Source organism: Pseudophryne corroboree, chromosome 3 (genome assembly GCF_028390025.1).
Source record: "Pseudophryne corroboree isolate aPseCor3 chromosome 3, aPseCor3.hap2, whole genome shotgun sequence".
Taxonomy (NCBI): domain Eukaryota; kingdom Metazoa; phylum Chordata; class Amphibia; order Anura; family Myobatrachidae; genus Pseudophryne; species Pseudophryne corroboree.
The window spans coordinates 40,724,846-40,749,581 of record NC_086446.1 but is presented as its reverse complement, the minus strand read 5'-3'; positions in this window follow the sequence as shown (position 1 = coordinate 40,749,581).

Sequence of the window (24,736 nt, the reverse complement as noted above, 5' to 3'; positions counted from 1 at the left end):
CTATTAGCAATAAAAAAAACAAAAAAAAACATGTTTTAATTTTTTTTTTATTACATTCCGCCAGCAAAGTGAGGCGGAATGAAATTGACGAAATTACTATCGAAAAGCACTGTTGTCGAATTGACATTCTTCAATTGAATATACTTTTGTCGAATTGCCGCATTTTTACCACTGCAGACATGTCGAATTTTGAAAATGTCGAATTGCAAAAAGTCGAATTTGAAATGTCAGTTTTTTAGTCGAAAAGTACTGTATTGCATTGTCGAATCCAATTTGACATGTTTTTTTGTCAAAAACGGCCCGTTTTTCGAATTTGCCGGCAATTTGCCGGCAATTGCATATACCCCAATGTTTGGTCAATCAGTTCTGCAGGAACGTCCGCACTCTCCCTCCCGTTCTGGGAGCTTTGGTACATCCCCATGGTACTAATGTGGACCCCAGCATCCTCTAGGACGTAAGAGAAAATAGGATTTTAATTACCTACTGGTAAATCCTTTTCTCGTAGTCCGTAGAGGATGCTAGGCGCCCACCCAGCGCTTCGTTATCCTGCAGTGGTTACTTGGTTCAGTACTGATTTGTTCTTTAAGTACTGCGTTATTACTTGGTTCAGTAATGTTTTCAGCTATTGCTGAGTTTTCAGGCTAGTTAGCTTGGTTTCCCTTATTTGTGTGAGCTGGTGTGAATCTCGCCACTATCAGTAGAATCCTTCTCTCTAAGTTTTCCGTCTCCTCGGGCACAGTTTCTAGACTGAGTCTGGTAGGAGGGGCATGGAGGGAGGAGCTAGCCCACACTATTTAACTCTTAAAGTGCCAATGGCTCCTAGTGGACCCGTCTATACCCCATGGTACTAATGTGGACCCCAGCATCATCTACGGACTACGAGAAAAGTATTTACCGGTAGGTAATTAAAATACTATTATTTTTATTTATTTCAAGTGATACTTAGGAGGAGACATTGCAGAAGTAAATCGGGCCCTGTAACTGAGAGGATCTCAGATTTTTGTCAATTTTATATTCTTCAGAGGAGCTAAAATCATTAATTTAGGGTTTCGAAAAGATGATCCCACACTACCAGGTCAAATGCCTTCTCAGCGTCAAGTGATGAAAGGACATTAAGAGTGTCACCCTGTATATCATCAAAATGTTGTAAGACAGATATATCTTACCGTATATTAGAAACAGAGTTTCTACCCCAAACAAAGCCTGTCTGGTCGCTATGTTCTAGAGATGGAACTGTGTGTTTAAATCGTTCAGCTATAATTTTTTGTCAAAAGTTTATAGTCATAATAAGTAGCGAGATCGGGTGATAAGAACCTGGCAGTGAGTGATCTCTACTGGGTTTAGGCAGGACTTTTAAAATGGCATCATTGAAATATGGAGGAGGAGTATGATCACCTAAGATATAATTGAAAAATGCTGTAAGAGGAGCAACCAGAGAGGACCGCAAACATTTGTAGAATTCCCCAGTAAGACCATCCAGTTCCAGGGACTGACCGGGTTTAAGTCCTTTAATTGTAGATAGTACTTCTTGCTCAGTAATGGGTGATGTAACCGATTCACTTTGGGAACAGAGAGTTGAGGAAAGGAAATACGGTTCCAGAAATAAGTTTTGTTATCTTCCTGGATTGGTTCCTGCACATATAAATTTGAGTAAAATTGGTATAAGAAATTGGTATAAGACGTCCAAAATGACCGGTCCACTATGCACTAATTTTCCCTCTGTTTCTTGTAAAGCCAAGATAGCAGAATCAGTCCTATCTCCTCTAAGTAAATTAGAGAGGCGTTTGCCATTTTTGTCCCCATGAATAAGAAAAATATATTTATTACTACGTATTTTGCGATCCCCTGCGTGTTGTACAAGGGCATCATAATGGATTCCACATTCCTCAAAAGCCTTTTTGGAGGAAGGTGTAGAGGAGTGGCGGAGGGTTTGGTATGCTTCTGTCAGTGCAAGCTGCGCCTTACATATACTTTCCAACTGGTGTCTATTATGATGAGCTGTACAGGAGAGTATGTCACCCATATAATAGCTTTTGCTGCCTGCCAATACAGAAGGCGTTACTGGAATGTACGGCATTGGTAAAACCATAGTTTTTCCAAAAGGTTTGTGGGGAGTCTTTAAATTTAGTAGAAGATGTTAAATATGCGCCAGGAACAGAATGTACCAGAGGAAATAGAAGGGCTAATAGTAAATCAAATTAATGAGTGGTCAGTGAGGCTTCAAACTTCAATAGCTGAGGATTTCACTTTACATACACGGGCGTTACACAATAAAAGATAATCAACTCTACAGAATGACTTGTGGGGTGAAGAATAAAAGGTGTATTCCCTATCAGTGGGATGGTGTAAACACCACACATTAATGAGGTGTAGGTAGGGGTGAGGTAGTGGATACCTAATTTCTTTTCTCTAAAAGGAGTAGAGGCTTGCGACTGGTGATCCATACAATGAGAGGCAACTATATAGAAGTCTCCGCTAAAACTCAAACAAGTATCTTGGATATAATAGCATAAGCATGTTAAGGAAAAAGACTCCTCATAAGAGGTAGGTGCAAATATAATGCATATGTCACAAACTGCTGAGCTTGTGACTCCGTTGGATGAGTGTTAGCAGAGGAAGTGAATGCTTCTGTGAGGAGAAAGCGAGGAGGATGAATGTAGTTTCTTTCATATACACTGCTCAAAAAAAAAAAGGGAACACTTAAACCACACAATGTAACTCCAAGTCAATCACACTTCTGTAAAATCAAACTGTCCACTGAGGAAGCAACACTGATTGACAATCAATTTCACATGCTGTTGTGCAAATGGAATAGACAACAGGTAGGAATTATAGGTATTTAGCAAGACACCCCCAATAAAGGAGTTGTTCTGCAGGTGGTGACCACAGACCACTTCTCAGCTCCTATGCTTTCTGGCTGATGTATTGGTCACTTTTGAAAGCTGGTGGTGCTTTCACTCTAGTGGTAGCATGAGACGGAGTCTACAACCCACACAAGTGGCTCAGGTAGTGCAGCTCATCCAGGATGGCACATCAATGCGAGCTGTAGCAAGAAGGTTTGCTGTGTCTGTCAGCATAGTGTCCAGAGCATGGAGGCGCTACCAGGAGACAGGCCAGTACATCAGGAGACATTTAGGAGGGCAACAACCCAGCAGCAGGACCGCTACCTCCGCCTTTGTGCAAGGAGGAGCACTGCCAGAGCCCTAAAACGACCTCCAGCAAGCCACAAATGTGCATGTGTCTACTGAAACGATCAGAAACAGACTCCATGAGGGCCCGATGTCCACAGGTGGGGGTTGTGCTTACAGCCCAACACCGTGCAGGACGTTTGGCATTTGCCAGAGAACACCAAGATTGGCAAATTCGCCACTGGCACCCTGTGCTCTTCACAGATGAAAGCAGGTTCTCACTAAGCACATGTGACAGAGTCTGGAGACGCCAAGGAGAACATTCTGCTGCCTGCAACATCCTCCAGCTGTTATGAACCACAAGTAGTGGTTCATTCCTGTTTGCTTTCCGTTTATGTATTTTGTATTATAGTTCTGTTTACATGCCAGGATTTCCCCTGTACCTGTTTAGAAGACTCTTGTTGGCCGCCGGTGGTGAGTCTGTGTAATTGCAGCCTGTTTTCTATGGGTTAATTCTCACCTACAGGTCTTTGTGCAATTACTTTGTGCCTGACTTCCAGCCATCCTGATTGGGGTGTGTTCCCTTATTACCTAGCTAGTTATGCAGTTCTGAGCTGGTGATAGACATTTGTAAAAGATACCTGAATGTTCCTGGTTTGTTTCATGTCCTATGTTGTATCGGTGTCCAGGCCCTGTTTCATAGTGGAATCCTGCATAATCAGTTCTGGCAGAATCTGGCGTTACTACAGTCCACTTGCATTCTTACCTACAGTGAGAACCTGTCAGCTTCTTGTGAGCTGTTTCCTGCCCTGGTGTATTCCTGTGATCCAGTAGCCCAGAGTCCTGTTGTCCGAAGCCTGTTAAAGATGTCTGTCCGGCTTTCCTGTTCTGTGAGCCTGTGACTGCGGCTTTGGGGTTCCCGTCCGTCTGCCTGTGTTCATACTGGTTCCGTGAGTAGCGTCTCTGCCGCATGCCTAGGCCGCAGCGTCTTGTTATATTTGTTTTGGAGTTTCTGCAGAGGTTCTGCGTTGGCTGTCCTCACCGGTATACGACAGTGTCGTGTAGGCGTGTGGACAGCATTGCCTTAGTTGTTAGTCTTGGCGGCTGAGCCGCGCATACTTTCATTTAGTTCTGTAGCGCCCTAACTCTGTATTTCTGTCTTTACTTAGAGGTTCCCCTTATCATCGCGTCTCAGTTTACGCCTTGTCTCCAACTAAGACCGGGGGGCATCGGAGTTGGACAGACATAATCCGCCCTTCAAACACGGCTGCCGTGGGCCCAAGAAACCATAGTCTCACAGGCGTAAGCGGACTACGAGGGTGAGACAACGGAGTCAGGTTTCCGTAGGGGTTGCTGCCGAGCTCCGTGTCTATTGCAGCATTACGTTCCTGTACTCGGAGGTTGTCCACCCTGTTCCCAGAGTACCGAGTACAGTGCACGTAACACCAGCATGACCGGTTTGGCAGTGGGTCAGTAATGGTGTGGGGTGGCATTTCTTTGGGGGGCCACACAGCCCTCCATGTGCTCACCAGAGGTAGCCGGACTGCCATTAGGTACCGAGATGAGATCCTCAGATCCCTTGTGAGACCATATGCTGGTGCGGTTGGCCCTGGGTTCCTCCTAATGCAAGACAATGCTAGACCTCATGTGGCTGGAGTGTGTCAGCAGTTCCTGCAAAATGAAGGCATTGATGCTACGGACTGGCCCGCCCGTTCCCCAGACCTGAATCCAATTGAGCACATCTGGGACATCATGTCTCGCTCCATCCAATGCCACGTTGCACCACAGACTGTCTAGGAGTTGGCGTATGCTTTAGTCCAGGTCTGGGAGGAGATCCCTCAGAAGACCATCTGCCCCCTCATCAGGAGCATGCCCAGGCATCGTAGGGAGGTCATACAGGCACGTGGAGACCACACACACACACTACTGAGCCTCATTTTGACTTGTTTTAAGGACATTACATCAAAGTTGGATCAGCCTGTAGTGTGTTTTTCCACTTTCATTTTGAGTGCGACTCCAAATCTAGACCTCCATGGGTTAATAAATTTGATTTCCATTGATAATTTTGTGTGTGATTTTGTTGTCAGCACATTCAACTATGTAAAGAACAAAGTATTTAATAAGAATATTTCATTCAGATCTAGGATGTGTTATTTTAGTGTTCCCTTTATTTTTTTTGAGCAGTGTACTTTTATTAAAGAAAATACATATAAGAGCGAAAATCTGAAGAACAAAGATGAAGAATTCCAGAAGACTTGAATGCAGAATATTAGTGGAGCAGAGTTAATTGAAAGAGTTGGTATAATGGAAAGATTGTTTGATGTGGCTAAAGGACACTTAAAGAGCTTGTACAATTGATGATTGTTAGACATGGCTGAAGAACACTGAAATTTTGTAGAATGGATAATTGTTAGGCATGGCTGAGGCACACTGGAAGATTGCTGGATAATCCTCTGTGAATAACACTCCAGGAGGCGCCGTCCTAAGTGCCATGCTGTGTGGGACCGTGGTAACCACAAATGGCAGCTGTGGTAACGATTCTGTGGAGCTGAAATCCTAGAGACACTGGAAAGGCACACAGGTGAACCTGTGGGATCGCAGAGTTAAGAGACCTGTACTGGGAGAGAAACATAAATCCCTGGCAAGATCTGAGCCTGAATCGACGCCTTTTACTGATTCTTGAGGGTAATATAATTGAGGCCCTGGTAGTCAATGCAGTGCCGTAGGCATCCGTCTTTTTTTTTTACGAAGAAAAATCCTGGTCCTGCTGGGGAGGAAGATGGTCTGGTAAAGCCCTTAGCTAAATTTTCTTGGACATACTCTGACATGGCTTGTGTCTCTGGCAGCGACAGGGTAGATTCACACCCTGGGAGGTGGTTTACCTGGAATCAGGTCAATTGGACAGTCCAATTTACGATGCTTATTGAAAACATCCAAGAAAGACAGGTAGGCCGGAGGCAATTCAGACGGTTGAGTTGTTTAGTGACGTTGACACCTCTAAGCACAAGTGTCAATGCAAGATTTCCCCCAGGACAGTATTTCCATGGTCTGCCAATTAACTTGAGGAATGTGTTTCTGCAACCAAGGGAGTCCCAAGATAACGTTATGAGAGGCTTTAGGAATCATGGGGAAGGAAATATTAGAAATATTAAAATGCAATGCTCCTACTTTAATTTTCTCTTACGTCCTAGTGGATACTGGGATCCTGTACTTTAGTACCATGTGGTATAGATTGGGTCCGCTGGAGCCTGGCACTTTAAAACTTTTAGTGTGTGAATATGTGTGCTGGCTCCTCCCCTCTATGCCTCTCCTACCAGACTCAGTTTAGAAAAATGTGCCCAAGGAGCCAGGTGCACTTCTCTGGAGCTCCAGAGATTTTTCTTTTACATTTCATTTAGTTTATTATTTTCAGGTAGCTCTGCTTGGCAGACAGACTACCTGCTTCGTGGGACTTAGAGGGGGACCAAACCAACCTCCTGAGGGTTAATGGTTCATAATCCCAGATGACAGGACACTGAGGTGCTGATCGTTCATCGTCAGTATGTGTGCACACACCAGCAGCTAGCCGCCACCCTCTAACAGATGCCGAAGACCAGGTGCAGTGAGTGTTACACAAATAACCGACGTGTGTGGTCGAGCCCACAACTCACCGATAAAAGAAAATTCCTTTGTTTGGAGCACTCTTTTCTTAAACAAATATATATGTGTGATGATGAGATGTTTATTCTAAATTAAAACATAACCTTTATTTATCAAATTTAGACTAAAATACATGAGGGGTAATATAACTCAAGTAATATATAAACAATTCCCCCAGCAAAATGATGTTGGACATAGAATTTGTCCTTGTGGCAAAAATTTAAACAAAATCATATATAATCATGAAAACTTGAGTCTATAATTCCTCTCCAACTCAAGAGACAGTAATCTGTCTGTGTTCCAGCACGTAGCATACATGATATATTAACGGTCATCAAATCCTGTGGCTAGAAGAAAATATGCATATACATTTAACATGTTCACCTGAATCCTAGGTTAAATAACACAGTTATGAAAGTTAAATTGGCACGCCTCCTCTATGGCTACCCAACCTGCTGGCTAGGCATATCATGAAAAATACAATCAAGGATTAACATGGCATAATTTTCCTTTTTGCAAAACAATGTACGGTAATATTGTGCCAATCCTAAATTTATATATTTAATTGTGGTATCATGAGTATCACATGTACGCGTAGCTATTGGCACATAATATTTGGGCAAAACAAATGAGACAGAGAGATAGAAAAAGTGGGCACTCCAGTTCACTAAACCCTTCTGCTGTCTGACCTCATCTGAGAGCGGAGGGCAGATGAGAGTGGGAGGGTGAGCTGTGTTCAGAAAAAAACGAGATGCACGAATACCTTTAATCCTCACGTGGTGTTAGGTGAACCTTGATGCCAAAAGGCATTGCAGGGTCCAAATGCGCCACTGGAAAAAGGATAATTGTACATATAGAAAATAGAAGTGAGAGAAGAAGAAAAATATAAAGTATAAAAATCCCCCAAACAGCCTAGTTAATTAGCTGATTGAGATGACAATTAGATGCACACAAATGGCCTAACAAGCTAGTAAAGTGTGTTAGCAACAGTTGGCAAGAGCATATTGTGTAAGCTCCCACCGCGTAGTTAAACCTGCAAGACAGTATCAAATTTCATGTGTACTGCCAATTAAATTTCAATATAACCCATGGTATAAACTACTATTAAGTTGCCATGCAGAAAGGGATAATTCCCATGTATAGAAAAATATAAATGATTAAACTGTGGACAGTGAAGAAGGAAAACAGGGGGACCAAAGAAAAAGAACAGTAAGCACTTTAACCCGAGGATCCCTTCTGCTATCTGACCTCATCAGACAGCGGAGGACAGATGAGAGTGAGACCGTGGGTAGTGCCGTGAAAAACAAAGAGAGAACTGGCGGCGGCAGTGAGTGTTACACTGGGGCCCCTGGTTAGTGGGTCCCTGATGCAGTTTGGCGGCAGTCACGGGGCCCGGAGGTGCAGTTCCCGCTGCAGACAAAACTGGCTTAGGGCTATTGCCCCGCAGTGCTCACTGTCATCTAAGGCTTTGTGTGGACTGTTACAGATATTTCTGATGTGTTTTTCACTTGTGGCCAGTTCAATCTTGTGAGGGACCGCACGCCATTGTAAGGGGCAGGGCTTCCTGGAGCGGGACCAGCAGCTGGAAGGCACCATTTCCTGCTGCTGCGGATCATCAAGGTTGTATGCACGCTGCTCCTCCAGGACCCACGCTGATACAGACTGTCTGAACTGGAACCAGGTGGTCGTAGACAGGGGGGAGCATGCCAGCGGTAGTGCCGCTGCACTGCTATTACATACACTTATTTACACATTGTGCTGGTGTGTGCTGGGTACGCTCCTCTGTGTCACTCCAAAAATCTCTCTAGGGTCTGTATGGAGTGTTGGGCAAAGGGCTGCGCTGTAGTTTACTGTATAATGTCTGAAGACTTGGTTATGTGTGCTGCTTGTAATTCTACCCCGTCTTCAGCGCGGTCTCTCATGTGTGAGCAATATTCCTTGTCTCAAGGACCCAGCTCACAGGCACCTGACTGGTTGGATAGCTTTAAGAGCATGATTCACAATGTAAATTCTGAACTAGCTGCAGCTAAAAGAGAGAGACAGGTGTTAATACACTCAATTGATTGTGTGACTTTGGCAGCAGATTTCAAGAAGGCTTCACAGCCCCCTCTAGTGGCTTCTTATAAACGCTCATTGCCACAGGTTTTCCACTCCGATTCTAATCAGTCAGATGTGGGTGATGATGATATGGACAAGGACAGCTCTCTGTCCCCCAGGGGGGCGGCTCTCATTTTTGCTATAAGAGAGGTCCTACACATACCGGACCCCGATGTGAAACCAGTTGTGGAGTTATACTTTAATGTAAGACCTAAGAGTTCAGCTACCTTTCCGGTGTCTGAAGAGTTAAACTCCCTGGCCAGGGAGGCTTGGTTAGACCCTGATAAAAAAAAAAAATCCTCAGAGGTTTTTATTTACCTTTCCCCTTCCAGATGAGGATAGGAAGGTCTGGGAAAAACCCCCGTCGGTTGATAGGTCTGTATCCAGACTGTCATAAAAAATTGGTACTGCCTGTTCCTGTGGCTGTATCCCTGAGGGAACCTGCTGACCGTAAAAATTGAGACAACACTCAAGGCCATTTTTACGGCAGCATGCGCTGCACAGCGCCACATAATAATTTGTGGGCGGATCTCCAGGGCTGTGGTAAAGTGGTCTGATAATGGTATTGATGGTTTAGACTCTCTACCCCGGGATGAGGTAGTTACTCTGCTGCAACATATACAGGATGCTGCAAATTTTATGAGCGAGGCTATAAAGGAGTGTAAGATTAATAGCCGCACTACTGCTATGGCGCTCTCAGCGCGCAGAGCTCTGTGGTTATGTTAATGGGCGGCGGACGCTGATTCCAAAAAGGGTGTAGAAAATCTTCCTTTTACAGGTGATAATTTATAGGTGAAATCACCCCAATTCCCGGCGCAAATAACCAATATAAATAATTGTGTGTGTGTATATATATATATATATATATATATATAATGACCGCAATTGTTTGCAATGTTCATATAGAACATAAATATATATATATATATAAATATATATATATATATATATATATATATATAACGCTGTTCCCAATAGCATTGCACCGTTAATAACCAGAAAAAACAAAATAATATTGTCCTCTATATTTATAGTACTACAACATTTTGGAATTTAAAACGCCTCTAATATTAACCCTAACAATCCCGTAACTGATGTTTAACCCCTATACCCAGTAATGGTGTGGCAAGTATTACCTCAACTAGTAGCGGGGGGATTTTTCCTATCAAACAATATTTAAACTGTGAATCTAACTATTCTATGTACGTTCAGCAATGCCCTTGCCAACTGCAATATGTTGGCAGGACGATCAGGTCAATTAAAAATTGTTTTAGGGAACATAGATGTCACATTATAAATAAGTCTATGAAACACAGTATTTCTAGACATTTTTTTAAATATAATGGTGACCCGAAGGGTCTGTCTATAACGGTGGTTGAACAATTTTGTAATACCATACATGAATTGTTTGTCATCTAATAATTGATTGTTTTAAACTTTGCCTGTTGGTTATTATTATTGGCTTATTTATATTCTTACCTTAATTATGTATATGTGTGTATTTGTATATATTCTCATGAATATCAGCCTTTCATACAGATAATCTTTATGGAACTTGCCTGTATTATTTAATAGGATGGTTATATTATGTACACTTAGCTTAAGTATGAGCCTATTTTACTGAGTATTGAGATTACAGCACACTGGTGTTTTTAATCTCAATCAAAGGCGGTCCATATGGAGAGATAAATAAGGGCTCAGGGAGAGCAAGCCCTATAGTCTTGAGGAAGTCCCGATTTGTGACGGGATGAAACGCGTTGACATCATCTCTCCGAGTTCCACCCACTGACGAAAGCACTTACAGAATTATCCCACTGAGCGCACCTACTTGAGCGCTCCAGCCAGCGGTCACAATTCAAGCGGCTGTTGAGCGCTACCACCAGCCCGCCGGTATAGTGATAAGATCTCACTACGTATGCCAACGGTGGAGCACACTGCTGTTACTATATGCCACAGGAATATCTCCGAAAGAACTGTGCTGTAAATTGGACACTTCCCGCTGGTTCGGGTAATTATTACTACAGCGTATCCTCTGCACTGGGACGCCAGTTGCAGGAGGAAAGGAGAAACTGTGTTACCAATCTTCCACAGGCACCTGTTATTGTTGCAGATTTGTTGCACCTATTAACAGACCAGGCGAGTCTGTTTAGTGACTTTAGTATACAGTGTTGCTATATATTTACAGTCAATCCTTTTATTCAGTGCGCTCTCTATCAGTGTGGTGGTATTATATGAATTAATTTTATCATCTGTTCATTTAGGTACATTTGTGCGTTGTATTTGTGTCTAATTTTATTAAACTTATATAAATTAACAAGCAAGTTCCTATAAGTGTGTCAAGCCAAAGCAGACACCTGCCTGTATTTATTAATTACTACATCTAGCGCAACACTATATCTTTTTGTATTTTGGCTTTTACAGGTGATGCCTTGTTTGGAGACGAATTGAATAAATGGATCTCCCAAGCAACGGTGGGTAAGTTTACCTATCTGGTGTCGGCTGCGCCACCTGCTAGACATTCTTACACTGGACCCTCTTTGCAGTCCTTTCGTGTGGCATGGTTCAGAGGCAGGGGCAGAGGGGTCTCCACCACTTCCAGAGGATCTCGTGATAAGTCCCGTAAACCTGCACCTGCTGTCTTCCTGGACCAGACCACCGGATCCCCTGCCGCTAAACCCTCAGCGTGACGGTTGGCTCCAGCGACAAGGTGACTTTCAGGTAGGTGCTCGCCTTCACCACTTTGCCCACGTGTGGGCGGAGTCCTGCCAGGATCCTTGGGTGAGGTACCTAATTTCCCATGGTTACCGGCTGGAATTCCAAACACTCCCTCAAAGGTTTTTGAAGTCGTGCTTACCAGCTTTACCCACAGCAATAGTTACCATGCAAGAGGCTATTCAAAAACTTTTGCAGACATGAGGTTAGTTCTTATGCCTCCTCCGTTACGCAATGGGTTTTTTCTCCAGTCTTTTTGTCATTTCCAAACCAGACAGTTCGGTGCGCCCCACCTTCAATCTGAAGTCTCTCAACCCGTATCTGTGGGTGTTCAAATTCAAGATGGAGTCCCTGAGGGAGGTGGTGTCTGCTCTGGAGGAGGGTGAGTTCCTGGTGTCTCTAGATGTCACATTCCCATGTGGCCCCCTCATCAGGCTTACCTCAGGTTCGCCATATTGGATGACTATTTCCAGTTTCAGGCCTTACCCTTCAGATTATCCACAGCTCCGAGGGTCTTCACAAAGATCATGGCGGAGATGATGCTGCAACTGCAAATGATGGGAGTAAACGTAATCTTCTGCTTGGACAATCTCATAAAGGCTTTGTATAGGGAACATCTGCTACACAGTATTGATCTGACTACCCGACTACTCACGGATCATGGGTGGATCTTAAATTTCCAGAAATCTCACCTGGAACTGACCCAGTGTCTTCAGTTCCTGGGAATGATACTAGACACGGTAACTCAAAAAGGTGTTTCTCCCAATGGACAAGGCCTCGGCTATCCAGGCTATGGTCCGCTCGGTACTCAGTCCTCGCAGGGTGTCTATACATCTTTGCATTAGATTACTGGGAAAGATGGTGGCTGCTTACGGGGCAATCCAATGCGGCAGGTTTCGTGCCCGGCCATTTCAACTGGATCTGCTTGACAAGTGGTCTGGTTCTCACCTGCATATGCATCAGGAAGTGACCCTATCTCCGAAAGGCCGGGTTTCTCTATTATGGTGGCTTCAAATTCCTCACCTGGTAGAGGGCAGATGCTTCAATAGCCACCTGTGGATTCTACTGACAACGGATGTCAGCCTCCGGAGTTGGGGAGTGGTGACCCAAGGGTCCCAGTTTCAAGGTCTGTGGTGTTCAGGAATCAACTTTACCAATATACATCCTGGAATGCAGGGCAGTTTACAATGCCCTTCTACAAACCTCCCATCTCCTAAAGGGTGAGGCAAGCCAGGTTCAATCGGACAATGTCACAGCAGTGGCGTACATAAACCGACAAGGGGGAACAAGAAGCAGAGTGGCTATGCGAGAAGTGTCAAAGATCTTCTTCTGGGCGGAGGCCAACGCAAGGGCCATCTCCGCCATATTCATTCCATGAGTGGACAACTGGGAAGCAGACTTCCTCAGCAGGCACGACCTCCATCCGGGGGAATGAGGCCTACATCCCCATGTGTTCAACAGCTACTTCGCCGGTGGAACTGTCCGCAGATAGATCTGATGGCTTCACATCTCAATAAGAAGTTATGCCATTACTGTTCCAGAATGAGGGATCCACAAGCTGTAGCAGTGGACACAATGACGGCTCCGTGGACATACCAGTATGTGTTCCTGTTCCCTCCTTCACCGTTGCCCCCAAGGGTGTTAAAAAGGTTAAGAAGGGAAAGCATTCTGGCAATTCTAATTGCCCCGGATTGGCCTCGACGAGCGTGGTACTCGGACCTCCTGGCCATGACTCTGGAGAATCCCTGGCCTCCTCCACTCCAAGACGATTTTCTTCAGCAAGGTCTGTTCGTCTGTCCAGACTTACAGCAGCTATGTTTGACGGCTTGGAAGTTGAGAGGGAGATTCTAGAGACTCTTGGGTTATTTTCACCATGGTCCAGGCCAGGAAGATGGTTACGTCAAAACGTTATCATCGTATCTGGAAAAAGTATGTTTCCTGGTGTGAAAGTAGAAAGGTTTTTCCCTTGGAATTTAGAATTGGTAGTTTTCTACTTTTTCTGCAAGTGGGAGTGGATATGGGCCTACGCTTCGGCTCCATCAAAGGCCATATTTTGGCGCTCTTTATTTTCTTCCACAAACAGCTTTCCATGTTGCCTGAAGTACAGACTTTGCTGAAGGGTGTTCTTCATATGTAACCGCCCTTTGTACCTCCCACGGCTCCGTGGGACCTCAATGTGTTTCTGTCTTTTCTCCAATCGGATTGGTTTGAACACTTACATAGGGTGGAGTTGAAATTTCTCACCTGGAAGACGGTGTTGTTATTGGCTTTGGCGTCTGCCAAGCGTGTTTCTGAATTAGAGGCCTTATCCTGTAAGAGCCCTTATTTGATTTTTCATGCAGACAGGGTGGAACTTAGGACCCGTCCTCAATTGAATCAGCCTATTGTGGTTCCGGTGTTATCTGGTGCTTCCATTGGTCCTGGAGTTCCTGGATGTGGTCAGGGCTCTGAAAATGTATGTCAAAAGAATGGCCCATCATTGGAAATCTGACTCGCTGTTTGTCCTTTATGATGCCTCCAAGATTGGTCAGCCAGCCTCTAATCAATCTATTGCTCATTGGCTCCGGTTGACCATTCATCAGGCCTATACTTCGGCGGCTCTTCCTTTGCCATCGTCTATTCAGGCCGGGCTCTTCCTGGGCGGCTGCCCAGGGTGTCTTCGCCCTCCAATTGTGTCGAACTGCAACTTGGTCTGGTTCGAACACGTTTGTCAAATTCTATAGGTTTGATACCTTGGCCAAGGATGACCTTCAGTTTGTTCAGGTGGTTTTACATGGGTCTCAGCACTCTCCCACCTGTTTGGGAGCTTTGAGACTTCCCCATGGTACTAAAGTACAAGATCCCAGTATCCACTAGGACGTAAAAGAAAATAGGTATTTAAACCGATGCCCGTCCGAGAGCGCTGATTGGCATCTGTTTTGAGGTCCTATACGCCGCCACCATCGCCCGACATAGCCGCGCGCTCCACCCTGCCTGGTCCCTAACAGTGGTGAGCAGCAAGGTGGTGTGGGGAATCTGTTGGGCATTTGTGTATCTGGCACTTTAGGGGCATTTGTGTATCTGGCACTGTGGGGGCATATATGGCACTGCTGGGGGCATTTATGTATCTGGCACTGCACTATTGGGGTGATATGTGCATGCACTCAGTACCACTAAGGGGCATAACTGCTGGGGGGCAGGGGCATTTTTAAGTTGATCATTCTTTTTATGGCCCCAGAAGGAGTTTATAAATATCCAAATGGCCCTTGGTAGAAAAAAGGTTCCCCACCCTGCCATAGTGGATACTGGGATCTTGTACTTTAGTACCATGGGGTATAGATTGGGTCTACTGGAGCCTGCACTTTAGTGTGTGTATGTGTGTGCTGGCTCCTCCCCTCTATGCCTCTCCTACCAGACTCAGTCTAGGAAAACTGCGCCTGAGGAGACGGACGTAACATGAGAGAAGAACAATACAACAGTGGTGAGGCAACAAGCCAACACAACCCGAATGAAAGGGGGTCGCTAACCTGAACAGAGGGTAGCAACACCAACCTAAACTGGCTATCCCAACAATAAAATGGGACCACAACATCGGTCCAACCAAATACTAACACAGGTAAGCAGGAACAAAGCACTGAGGCGGGCGCCCAGCATCCACTACTAGGAGAAAAGGAATTACTGGTAGGTATTAAATTCCTATTTTAAGAAGTACAGTACGCAAAGTAATGACTCCATCTGGAATATGACTTCCATCTACAGCTGTGACAGATACCACCCAATCCAACGGCACAGTCGGAATTCTGACATGTAGAATTAGCGCTGAAAAAATTACATTTTCCTGTGCACCAGAGTCGAGCAAAGCAGAAATCTTGACGGAAGTAGATGGAATTTCCAAACAAAAAGGTAGAATGGGTTCCTTCCTAGCAGTTGATTCACTAGATAATCCAAGCTTAACCTCTCCTGAATAAGATAGGAGTGGGAGTTTCCTGGATGAAGACTACAGGATTTCATGAAGTCACCGGATTAGCCACAGTATATACAGAGATTTACTTGGTGACGGCGTAGCCATTCCTCGTCAGTAAGTCGCGAACAATTAACCTGCATTGGCTTCTCGGATGGGGGTGAAGGTGGCCTGAAAGAAAGATCCTGCTGAGGTCTTGATCGAGGTCAGAAACTGGGACGCTCACACCTGGACCTTTCTAAGCACCGTTCCCTGTAATAGAGATTCAACTTATTGCATAGAGATATTAAATCATCCTGTTTTGCAGGAATATCTTGGGTGGTTAGGTTGTCCTTGATTTTATTCAATAAACTGCTCAGAACGTGGTGACCAATGCCTCCTCATTCCAGTTCAATTCGGAGGACAGGGTATGAAACTGAATAACATACTGGCTGGCTGAGTGAGATCCCTGATGGAGAGAGCGAATTTCCAGAGAGGCTGAAGTAGTTCTGCTCTGCTCATCGAAGATCTTGCACAAAAAAGATACAAACTCAATATACAGTAATTCAAAAGAATAGGATCAGCCCTTTCCCATAAATGGGACGCCCACTCCACTGCTTGTCCGGTTAAAAAGGGAGATAATGTAAGCTATTCTTGTTCACGGAGATGGAAAACTGGCGGCCTATAGCTCAACCTGAATCTTGCACTGGTTCAAGAATCCTCTGCAGAGCTTCTGATTACCATCAGATTTACCAGGCAAGGGTAACTGTAAATGAGATACTGGAACAGGCAGTATTGCTACTGCCGGAGCTGGAATCTGTGGCGTCGTGATAGCGGCATGAAGCGCATCCAGCCGCGCAGACACAGATTGCATGGCTTGTACCAACTGCACCTGTGTGGATTCATGTTCATTTAGGCAGGCCAGAATATTAGCCATGGCATCACCTTCAGATGCTTGATCACCCATCGGATTCATGTGGCCAGTGCTTACTGTCACAAACTGCTGTGTTTGTTAATCCATTGGATGAGTGTTAGCAGAGGAAGTGAATGTTTCTGTGAGGAGAAAACGAGGAGGATGAATGTAGTTTTCTTTTCATATACTTTTATTAAAGAAAAGACATAAGAGCAAAAATCTGAGAAACAAAGATGAAGAATTCCGGAAGACTTGAATGCAGAATATTCGTAGGGCAGAGTTAATTGAAAGAGTTTGTATAATGAAAGATTGTTTGACGTGGCTAAACACTACTGAAAGAGCTTGTACAATACAGGATTGTTAGACGTGGCAGAAGAACACTGAAGGAGTTTTGTAGAATGGATAATTGTAAGGCGTGGCTGCAGAACACTGAAGGAGTTTTGTAGAATGGATAATTTGGCGTGGCTGAGACACACTGGAAGATTGCTGGATAGTCCTCTATGGATAAAACTCCAGGAGGCGCCATCCTAAGTGGCAAGCTGTGGCCCGCGGAACCGGGATAACCACTGATGGTAGTGCAGCAAACGGCAGCTGGGGTGACGATTCCGTGGAGCTGAAATCCTAGAGACACTGGAAAGGCACACAGGTGTACCTGTGGGAGCGCAGAACTAAGACACCTGTACTGGTACAGAAACATAAAAGCACTGGCAAGGTCTGAGCCTGAACCGACCCTTTTTACCCGAGCAGCCAGCCCGTGAATGGCTGGAAGAGACCAGAGACTAAATCTCATTGGCACATAGTAAATTGGTCTCCAACATGGCGGCCCCCAGCACTTCAGACATGCCAGAGAATGGAACCCTGCTCAGACAGCCTCCCTGCACAGCGCTCCAGCGTCCGCAGGCTGCACAGTCACCCACTCCCCCTTCTCTGTTGCAACACACCAGCAGCTCCTGCAGACCTCCGCCGCCATACAGCAAGCCACCGGACAGAGAGCCACCGGAGGTGAGTCCCTGGTTCATGACAGCATATCGTACATGTAGAGCCAAATGATTAACTTACAATTAGAATGTATCTGCACAAGGGTCTGCCGCCTGACTGTCTACTGAAACAGGTAGATTCTCTCGAGGCAATATGGCCACACCTTTGGATTTTGAGGAAAAGGCTAAAACTTTCTGTTGGAGCATTGATTATTTTTGATGTTCTGCATCAGTAAGATGTGTTTCCTGCAGAAATGTTATATCCGCTTTCATCAGATTAAGATAAGTAATATGTTTACGTCTCTTAGCAGGGGAATACTTGAGCATTCTAGGAGCAAAATGTAATGTCAGTCATGAGGGGAGGAAATGGCCATCAAGTCATCAGGCGAGAGACCCAAAAGCAAAGCTTGGACATCCATATAGAGCATATAAACACTGTTATGTTCTCTGTACTAGGAACTCAGGAAATAGGGTGGCAGCAGAGGAGTTCCAGGTGCAGAAGCGTGATGCTGCGACGGAACTGGGGTATGCAGCAACACCAAACAGAAAGCCTGACTCCGTTGTCTCTCCCAAGTGGTCGGTCAACGCCAGCGAGACTATGTTTTCTTGGGCCCACGGCAGCCGCGTTTGACAGGCGGAGTAGGTCTGCCCGACTCTGATGCCCCCCGGTCTTAGTGAGTAACAAGGCATTAACCGAGGCCGAGAGAGAACAAGGGGAAGACTGACTAAGACTAACACACAAGAAAATGGAAACTACAAAAAATTATAGCTAAATTATGTTCGGCGCGGCCGCCAAGACTCACCATAACAAAAGTAACGTCCTAAACGCAAACAAATTGTTGTCACTTGGCATGGACAACAATTACGGAACCTCCGCAGAAAACCCAAAAGCAAGAAGGAAAGAAATAACTCGGCCAAGCCGATAGGTGTGGCAGAGCCGCTACTCACGACACCGGGTATGGTGCACACAGAAAGAACAGGGCACCCCAAGGTAGCTGATGCAGGATCACTGGAGAGGAGGTCTGGATTGGATATCAGGGATGAGGCTCTGGACAACTGGACACAGGATGCCGCATGCAGGAACAGACTGACAGCACTGGAATACCCCCAAGGCAGGACACAGCTCACGAAGCCGGTGTCTGAGTCCAGTACTGGAGGAGGATATACAGTAACAGAAACCTCCCCCAATCCCTGCAGAGAACCATATTAGAAATATCGTGCAGCTGCCCTGCTGAACGTCGCAGAACCGCCAGGTGGATACTAATTGCACAGCAACGGGGAACGCCGTCTGCCTCTGGCGTCCCCGTTACCAAGGATCCAGTGGCTCACAGAGCCCAGCGTCAGCCTGTTGCCAGGCACCGGGCGGGGACCAGCAAGAGGTGCCGCTAACAGTACCCCCCCTTGAGGAGGGGTTAAGGAACCCCTAAACCCGGGTTTATGAGGAAATTCCCAAAAGAACATCTTAAGTCTAGGGACATGCAAATATTTGTCCAATGGACCAGAAAATAGGGCAGACCACGAGAACATTTTTAACCCAAAACCTTTTCTACCAGGAATTCCGGTTGGCCCCGAACATCAACCGGAGGTCTACCGTGGAGAATTTTCAGAGGAAATTTCCTGGAAGTAACACATGGCTTGAACAGGGAATAATGAAAGGTGTTGGAAATTTTAAGTGACTTTGGCAACTGCAGCCGAAAAGCAACCGGATTGACCTTTTTGAGAATGAGAAACGGGCCGATAAATCTAGGTCCCAATTTAGCCAAAGGTTGTCTGAGTTTGATGTTACGGGTTGACAACCAGACCTTGTCTCCCACCTTAAAGATGCATGGACGTCATAACTTATCCAAAAAAAATTCTCCCGGAAGGCAGCTTTCTTAAGAGCAAGGTGTACCTTTTTCCAAATAGCTCTGAGTAGGGAAGTTAAGGCCAAGGAAGAAGATGGACAATTAGGAGAAAAGGAACTGGCTCTATGATGAAAAGCCAGGACCGAAAAGAACGGGGACACCTTGGTGGATGAATGACAGACGTTATTGTAAGCAAACTCAGCCAGGGGAAGATGATCTGACCAATCGTTCTGAAGCTTGGCAGTATAGAGGTGCAGATATTGGTTCAGCGAATGATTCACACACTCCGTCTGCCCATTGGACTGCGGATGGTATCCCGAGGTTAAACTGAGTTTCATATGTAACGAAGCACAGAAAAGCTTCCAGAAACGGGTAATCCATGGAGCCTAAAAACATGACAGAGGAACAAGACTGCCAAGCCCCGAGCGTACGGCAATCGGGGTAGAGCAGTAAAATGGGCCATCTTGCTAAAACGATCTACAACCACCCAGATCACCTGAAAACCAGAAGAGTGGAAGATCTACCACGAAATCCATGGAAATGTGTGACCATGGCCTGACTGGAATACCTAGAGGCATGAGCTGCCCAACGGGCAGAGACCGGGACACCTTGTGCCTAGAACAATCTTGACAGGAGAAAATGAACTCCCTAACATTCTTGGAAAAATTAGGCCACCCCACCGAGCGAGTAAGTAACTCCAAAGTTTTAGCAACACCAGGATGGCCAGCAACCTTGCTATCGTAAAATTCAGCAAGTACACTGCCTCTCAAGAACTCTGGAACAAAGAGACTACCAACAGGCTTATTAGTGGGAGCCTGCTAATGAACCTGAACTAACTGTGTTTGCAAATCCTGTGTGAGGCCGGTCTGGATAGAGGATGCTGGGATAATGGGAGTAGCAGGAGAATGGTTATTGTGAACAGGAAGAAAACAGCATGACAAGGCAGCGGCCTTGGTGTTCTTAGAACCGGGCTTGTAGGTGATGATGAACTTGAACCGTGTAAAAACAGTGCCCAGCGAGCCTGCCGAGAATTAAGCCGTTTAGCCGACTCAATATACTGTAAATTCTTGTGGTCTGTAAACACCGTGATGGTATGCTTTGCTCCCTCAAGCCAGTGCCTCCATTCCTGAAACGCCCACTTGACCGCTAATAATTCTCTATTACCAACATCATAGTTGGATTCTGCAGTGGAGAATTTCTTGGACATGAAAGCACAAGGGTGTAACACCAGAGACTTGGGGTCTTCTGGAGACAGAATAGCTCCCACTCCAACCTCAGAGACATCCACCTCGACGATAAAAGTAAAATCAGGGATGGGGTGTCTAAGGACGGGAGCTGAGACAAAGGCCTGTTTCAGAGCCTGGAAGGCTTGTTTGGCTTAAGGCGACAACTTTGAAGGATCAGCTCCCTTCTTAGTCAATGCCACAATAGGAGCAACCAACTCGGAAAAAGCTTGAATGAAACGCCTGTAGTAATTGGCAAAACCTAAAAACCTCTGAATTGCCTTCAAATTAGTTGGTTGAGCCCAATTCAGGACTGCCTGGAGTTCTTTATGTTCCATAAAAACCCCTCTGGAGAAATAATATATCCGAAAAAGGACACTTCCAAAATATGAAAATCACATTTCTCCAACTTGGCATACAGGTGATTCTCGCGCAATTTCTGAAGTACTTGCCGAACATGGAGATAATGCTGTTCTGGGGATTCAGAATAAATTAGAATGTTATCTAAATAGACAACCACGAATTTACCCAGGAAGCCGCGGAGGACATCGTTTATGAGATCCTGAAACACTGCGGGAGCGTTAGACAGGCCGAATGGCATTACGAGATACTCATAGGGGTATATTTACTAAAATTCATATTATGCTGAATGAGGTTAAAGTTCAAACATGAATGACATCGAATGTGTGAATTTGCAACTTTGAATTTTGTACTCCTCATTTACTATGCTGTCGTATTCTCCATTTTCGAGTTTTCCGATGTCGATGTCATTCGTATTTCCGGCCAGTGTTTTACGGGAGTGAATAGTAAAACACTGCCGACATTAACACAATGAATCTCGGCCGGATCTGTGAGATCCGTGCAGGGCTTCATTGTGCACCTTTAAAAAAAAAAATAAAGTGTTAAAAATCAAGCAAAAAATTGCTTGGGGTCCCCCCTCCTAAGCAAAACCAGACTCGGGCTCTTTGAGCCGGTCCTGGTTGAAAAAATCTGGGGAAAAATTGACAGGGGTTCCCCCATATTTAAACAACCAGCACCGGGCTCTGCGCCTGGTCCTGGTGCCAAAAATATGGGGGATAAAAAGCATAGGGGTCCCCCGTATTTTTAACACCAGCACCGGGCTCCACTAGTCAGAGAGATAATGCCACAGCTGGGGGACACTTATCTTGGTCCCTGCGGCCCTGGCATTAAATCACTAACTAGTCACCATTGGCCGGGGTACCCTGGAGGAGTGGGGACCCCTTAAATCAAGGGTTCCCCCCCTCCAGCCACCCAAGGGCCAGGGGTGAAGCCCGAGGCTGTCCCCCTATCCAAGGGCGGTGGATGGGGGCTGATAGCCAGTATAAAAATAAGAATATTGTTTTTTGTAGCAGTACTACAAGTCCCAGCAAGCCTCCCCCGCAAGCTGGTACTTGGAGAACCACAAGTACCAGCATGCGGTGGAAAGACGGGCCCGCTGGTACCTGTAGTACTACAAAAAAACAAATAAAAACAGTACACACACACACACACACACACACACACACCGTGATAGTAAAACTTTATTACATACATGCAAACTGACACACACACATACTTACCTATGTTGACACAAAGCAGTCGGTCCCCTTCTCCAAGTAGAATCCACAGGTTACCTGTCAATAAAATTATACTCACAACAATACAGAGTAGCTCTGTCCTCTTCTACTTGTAATCCAAGTACTTGGCAAAAAAACAAACCGAAAAACCCGACCCACGCACTGAAAGGGGTCCCATGTTTACACATGAGATCCCTTTCCCTGACTGCCGGGACCCCCGTGACTCCTGTCAAAGAGGGTCCCTTCAGCCAATCAGGGAGCGCCACGTCTTGGCACTCTCCTGATTGGCTGTGCGCTCCTGAGCTGACAGTCAGGCAGCGCACTGAAGATACAATGTAGCGCATAGGCGCTCCATTGTATCCAATGGTGGGAACTTTGCGGTCATCGGCTGAGGTTACTCGCGGTCAACCGCAAAGTTCCCACCATTGGATACAATGATGAGGTTGTATGCTCCTCTTAGATCAATTTTAGAAAAAATTACCGTGACGTGGAGTTGGTCGAACAGTACAGAAATTAAAGGTAACGGATAAGTGTTTTTTACAGAAATCTTATTCAGGGCCCTGTAATCTATGCACGGCCTAAGAGACCCATCTTCTTTTTTCAACGAAACCCGACCCCCCCACCCCCCCGCACTCAAAGGGGATTTCGAGGGTCTAATAAACCCCTTTTTTAGACTTTCCTGCACATAGTCATCCATGGCCTTAGTCTCTGGGCCAGAAAGTGCATAGAGTCTCCCTTTTGGCAACGTAGCACCAGGAACGAGGTCAATGGTGCAGTCATAAGAGCGGTGGGGTAGTCCTGATATACTGATGGAATACGTTTAGAAACAATGACCGCGACCCGTACCGGACGAGAAATACACCACTTAGAGCAATTGGAACCCCACTGTGGAATTTCCCCAGATTGCCAATCTATGGTAGGATTATGGAGGGCAAGCCAGGGGTGACCTAAGACTAGAAGCAGAACCGCCAGGTGGATACTAATTGCACAGCAACAGGGAATGCCGTCTGCCTCTGGCGTCCCCGTTACCAAGGATCCAGCGGCTCCCAGAGCCCAGGCACCGGGCGGGGATCAGCAGGAGGTGCGGCGGAAGTGATGCACCAGCCCAATAGGCAAGCAACGGCCGGGCGCCAGTGCGCCCCGCCGCAGCTAACAAACACAGTCACTAATAATGAGAGATGGTGACCACAGGTGAACAGGTGGTGTGGGACAGAAAAAGAGAAGAGAAAGAAAGAGACAAAAAAGAGAAAAGGTGGAGATTACGGAGCAGGCCACAACCATTGTACAAAATGTAAAGCTTTTTCTGCAACAACAGGTGATTTTTTTTTAACAAACCTGAATGACTAACGGTAAACACATAAAAGGAAAGGTGATGGGATAGCTAAAACTTTAACCAAAAGAAAAGGGGGACAAAAGTCCACAGGGGAAGTGATCCCCTGGGGGCTGTCAAAGCAAGTAGCAACCATAAGTATTCCGACTAGAGCAACACAGCAATAGAAGCTCAAAGAAAATGGCATGACAATCGTTTGATATAAGTGAACGATAAGTATAATACGGGCATCGCTATAGAGGGATACAAAACATACTAGATGTCAGATCTACGAGAACAAAAACAATAACATAAAAACAAGGAAATATACGTCACACTATTTAGGCAGTGGACTAAATCAGGTATCAGCGGGCGTCGAGGTCTCCTCATCTATAAATGCCAATGCGTCTTGGGCAGAATTAAAGTCTTTGCCTTAAAAATGTTTTAAGTGGGATGGAAACAGGAGTGCAAATTTTGTTTAAGCTTGGATCAATTTAGTGCAAACTGGAGTCATTTCCTTCCGAGCCCGGGAGACTTCATCAGAATAGTCCTAGTACAGCAGTAGGCAGTGAGTGCTCCATTCAATATGGCCCATTTTTCGAGCCTGGTCCACAAGGCCATTTTGTGTGCGGAGTTCAGGCAGCAGAGTATGACTGTCCTCGGATGGGGCGAGTCCCTGGGGTGCTCTTTCAATAACAAAGTGGGGGATAGCTTCAGAGATACCCAATAGATTGGAATTGTGGACTGTAGGAAATTTTCCAATTCTGAGCTGCAGAGACTTTCAGGCAGGTCAACAATGCACAAACTGTTAAGCAGCGATTAGTTCTCCAAGTCATCAACCGTATTAAATAATTGGCGGTTTTGCTAGATCGCAGAGTGAATTTGTTCTTGTAATTCTGTAATTGCCTGCTCATGGTCACCAAGTCTTAATTCATTATCCACCACTTGGATCTCTGGATTCCAGGTGGGAATTCCAATCTTTGACTGAATTGGTAAATTGAAGGGCCTGTTGTTGGAGAATAGGAGCCATAGTGTCTTTAATGGCACGTACCATGTCATCATATGAGAGGGAATGATGAGTATTCAGAAGACATTGAGGAGGACATTGTGGTAGGAAGGTCCATATTATTACTCAGTGACTCAGGTGGAACTCCTGTAGATTCAATGTCAGTTGAATTATTTGAACACCCGCATCCATTTCTTTCCCCTGCTCTAGTACGAGACACTCTAGCTGGGGTCTGTGTGGAGATAATTGTATCCATTCAGCCACAAGGTGTCAGCATAGACCGAGAGAAAGATCAACATATCAAAGTGTCCAGCAAAATAATGTAAAAGTAAAGACTATAATTAAATTATCGATAACGTGAAGCACGAGCCAGAGGTAAAGGAGTATATACC